Source organism: Delphinus delphis, chromosome 8 (assembly GCF_949987515.2).
Source record: "Delphinus delphis chromosome 8, mDelDel1.2, whole genome shotgun sequence".
In the NCBI taxonomy this organism is placed as follows: Eukaryota; Metazoa; Chordata; class Mammalia; order Artiodactyla; family Delphinidae; genus Delphinus; species Delphinus delphis.
Genome location: NC_082690.1, coordinates 103,366,556 through 103,371,085, shown reverse-complemented (window position 1 = coordinate 103,371,085; position 4,530 = coordinate 103,366,556).

Here is a 4,530-nt window from a genome sequence, read left to right as displayed (position 1 = left end):
GCCGCCCGCATGCGCGAGACCCGGATTCAACCCCACCCCTTCCCCTCTGCTTCCTGTTCCCAGTTCCCGGACTATACGCGCGCACGCGCATCCGAGGGCGCGTGCGCACAAACGCATGCGCGCCCGCTCGCGCGCCCGCGCCTGGCGGTCGGCCCGCCCTACGGCGGCTGCGCAGTTATCCCCAGCCGGGCGCGAAAGCAAGGCCTGGGCGCACAAAAACCCGGACTCCCGGAACCGAAACCGCGGTTCTGCACCAGCCGCCGATGCCTTGACTTCCGGGCTTCGCGAAACTCCGTGACGTATGTTCGTCACCCTTTCGTTCCGTGCCTTGGTGCGCAGGCGCTGTCGTGTATATGCCCTTAAATGTCCCATTTTGTGCCCAACGCGGGAGAGGACGGGCTTGTCGTCCCTCTGTGTCTCCTGCTTCATGTCTGCACTCCGTGTGACTTCGTTAGGGAATCTGGTTGCCATGGTTATCGTCATGGTTACCACCGTGGTCCCAGCCACAGCGATAGGTCAGTTTTCTGGATCTGGAGCATTTCAGTGGAAAGAGGTGGAAAGGTGACAGAAGTGATTTGGTTTTGGGCATATCAAGTTTGGGTGCCTTTGGAATTTCCAGGTAGAGGTTCCCATTAGGCGACTGGAAGCTTGGGAGTGAAGATGGGTCCCTGAGGGGGAGAGAGTTCAGAGGTAAAATGAGAAGAGGGTCTTCCCCCGAAATATCTCCTAATTCTTTGACCCAAAATCTCCACTGACTCAGCTTAGATAAAATAACCTTGGGCATCATACTTGACTAATGGGATGGTAGATGGGTAGAGTCTCTAGAAAACTTTGCTGGTGTATGTCAGGAGCCTTAAAAATGTTCATCCGCCTTGACTCAGCATTTCTTATCCTAAGAAAACCAGCCGAAATTCAAAGTTTTATGAGCAAAGATGCTCTTCGTTTTTTAATTTACGATAAAAAAGTACAATTAAAAAATGGAAACAGCATCCAAAGGTAGGAAAGTATAGGGTATCACTACAGCAGTGATTCTCACGACTGCACTAAAGAGACCAAAGACTTTTAGCGGGCACATGAGATGTGGGAGGAAGAGCCAGGCAGAGCCCTGTCTTGGCCTCAGTCCAGCCGTGTGAAACAGGGGGTAGTCTGCATACTAACCACAGTTGGGGGAGGGCTGGAGAGGGAAAACCACCTTACATTCCCCTAAGGCTTCTTACTGGTGGGTACCAAGGGCAGAGGGTGGGAGCAGTCTACCTGGGTATGGGCAGTAGAGCGTATATTTGTTTTCTATTGCTATGTAATAATTTATCACAAATTTAGTGGCATAAAACAACATTCGTTTATTAGCCCACAGATCTGTAGGTCAGAAGTCTGGGCACAGCATGTCTGGGTTCTCAGTAAGGCTGAAATCAAAGTGTCAGTTAAGTTGCATTCTTTTCTAGAGGTTTCTTCTACCAGCCAGAGACACTGCTTTTAATGGGCTCATGTTATTAGGTTAGGACCACATTGATAATGTCGCTTTCTTAAGGTCAACTGATTTGGGGACATAACTACATCTGCAGAATCCCTTTATAGCATGTGAAGAGGGCACTGTTCCAACAGGAAAAGACATTGGCCCAATAGAGCACAACAAAGAAAAAAAGCAAAAGAGGAAGTTACTGGAACAAAGACATGATCTATTTTGAAATATGTAATGTCTTCAATATTGGGTATAGCTTCATTTCATGATAATTACCAAAATAGTCTCATAAAGAGGAGAGAGAGTTAAAAAGTCATCTGTTCTGTGTGTCAAATAGGCTAAGTATGACACTGACCCCCTTCTCTTTCCTTTAATGAATCATTTAGCTGTCTCATTATTTGGAGGTGGGTGATGGGGGTTGATAGTCAAAGGACTGGTTCTGGCCTCTTGAAAGCTTTTAAAAGCATGTCAAGGCCCTCCCTCTAGAATGTGGGGTTATTTGTCATATATTTACTCTGTTAACAGGAAAAAAACCTCTCCATATCCTGTTACAAATGCTTACTGACCATTTGGATTTCCTTTTCTGCAGGTTTACATCCTTTGTCCTTTGCCTTTCTTACCAAGTAGCAGGAGTTTTTGTATATCAAAGATCAGGGGTTGTAAACTATGGCCGTTAGGCCAAATTTGACCAGCTACCTGTTTTTATGAGGCCTGTAAGTTAAGAATAGTTTTTACGTATTTATTTAGTTATTTATTTATTTGGCCACGCCGGGTGTCTTGCGGGATCTTAGTTCCCTGACCAGACATTGAACCCGGGCCCATGGCAGTAAAAGCGTGGAGTCCTAACCACTGGACTGCCAGGGAATTTCCAGTTTTTACATTTTTAAATGGTTGGAGAAAAAAGAATAATAATATTCCATGATGTTATGATGTATGATGGAAATTATATGAAACGCAAACTTCAGTATCCATGAAGTTTTCTTGGAACACAGCCATGCTTATTTGTATATGAATGGTCTATGGTTGCATTTGTGCTACAAAGACAGACTTGAACAGCTGTGACAGAGACCTTGTGGCCCTCAAATATTTACTGTCTGTCTCTACAGAAAATGTTTGCAGACCCCTGCCATAGACAGTAACCACTGTCCATCAAATATGTTGCACACATTTTTTTCCCAACCTGTCTTTTTTTTTTTTAAGCAGAGGTATTTTTCTTTTCTTTTCTTCCAGTTTCATTGAGATATAATTGACATACAGCATTGTATAAGTTTAAAGTGTACAGTGTAATGATTTGACTTACATACATCATGAAATGATCACCACAAGAAGTTTAGTGAACATCCATCTCTCCTAGAGATACATTAAAGAAATAGAAAAAAAAACCCCACCAAACTTGTGTATGTGATGAGAACTCAGGATTTTCTAACATAACAACTTTCATATATAATGTACAATGGCGTTAATTACATTTATCATGTTCATCACATCCCTAGTACTTATTTATCTTAACTGGAAGTTTGTACCTTTTGACCACCTTCATCCAATTCCGTATCACCCCACCCCTGCCTCTGGTAACAACAAATCTGATCTCTTTTTCTATGATTTTGTTTGTTTTTGAAGTATAGTTGGCCTACAATACTATGCTAGTACCTGTTACACAACAGAGTGATTCGATATTTCTGTACATTTCAGAATGATCCCACGATAAGTCTAGTTACCATCTGACACCATACAAAGATATTACAAAATTATTGACTATATTCCCCACACTGTACATTTCATTCCTGTGACTCTTTTATTTTGTATTGGAGGTCTGTACCTCTTTATCTCCCTTACCTATTTCTCTCCTCCTTCCACCCCCTCCCCTCTGGCAAACGCCTATTTATTCTCTGTATCTATGACTCTGTTTCTGTTTTGTTATGTTTGTTCATTTGTTTTGGTTTTTTATTTTATTTATTTATTTGGCTGCATGCGGGCTTTCTCTAGCTGCAGGGAGCGGGGGCTTCTCTTGTTGCGGAGCACGGTCTCTAGGCTCGCGGGCCTCAGTAGTTGTGGCTCGCGGGCTCTAGAGTGCAGGCTCAGTAGTTGTGGCCCATGGGCTTAGTTGCTCCGCGGCATGTGGGATCCTCCCGGACCAGGGCTCGAACCCATGTCCCCTGCATTGGCAGGCGGATTGTTAACCACTGAGCCACCAGAGAAGTCCTGTTTTGGTTTTTTAGATTCCACATATAAACAAAATCATACAGTATTTTTCTTTCTCTGTCTGACTTATTTCACTTAGCATAATATCCTCTAGGTCCATCTATGCTGTCACAAGAGTTCATTCTTTTTTATGGCTGAGTAATACTTCCTTGTGTGTGTGTGTGTGTGTATGTATGTATATGTATCTATATCTATCTATCTATATATCACATCTTCTTTATCCATTCATCTATTGATGGACACTTAGGATGCTTCCATATCTTGGCTGTTGTAAATGATGCTGTTATGAACATAAAGGTGCAGAGAGCTTTTTGAATTAGTGTTTTCCTTTTCTTTGGAGAAATACCCAGGAGTGGAATTGCTGGATGGTAGTTCTACTTTTAATTTTTTGAGTAACCTTCATACTGTTCTCCATAGTGGCTGCACCAATTTACATTCCCAACAGTGCACAAGGGTTCCCTTTTTCTACATCCTTGCGAACGCTTATTTGTTGTCTTTTTAAAAAAAATTTATTTTATTTATTCATTTTTGGCTGCATTGGGTCTTTGTTGCTGCACACGGGCATTCTCTAGTTGCGGAGAGCGGGACTACTCTTCATTGTGGTGTGCGGGCTTCTCATTGCAGTGGCTTCTTGTTGCGGAGCGTGGGCTCTAGGTGCACGGGCTTCAGTAGTTGTGGCACGTGGGCTCAGTAGTTGTGGCTTGCGGGCTCTAGAGCGCAGGTTCAGTAGTTGTGGTGCACAGGCTTAGTTGTTCTGCGGCATGTGGGATCTTCCCAGACCAGGGATCCAACCCGTGTCCCCTGCATTGGCAGGTGGATTCTTAACCGCTGCACCACCAGGGAAGTCCCTGTTGTCTTTTTGATAATAG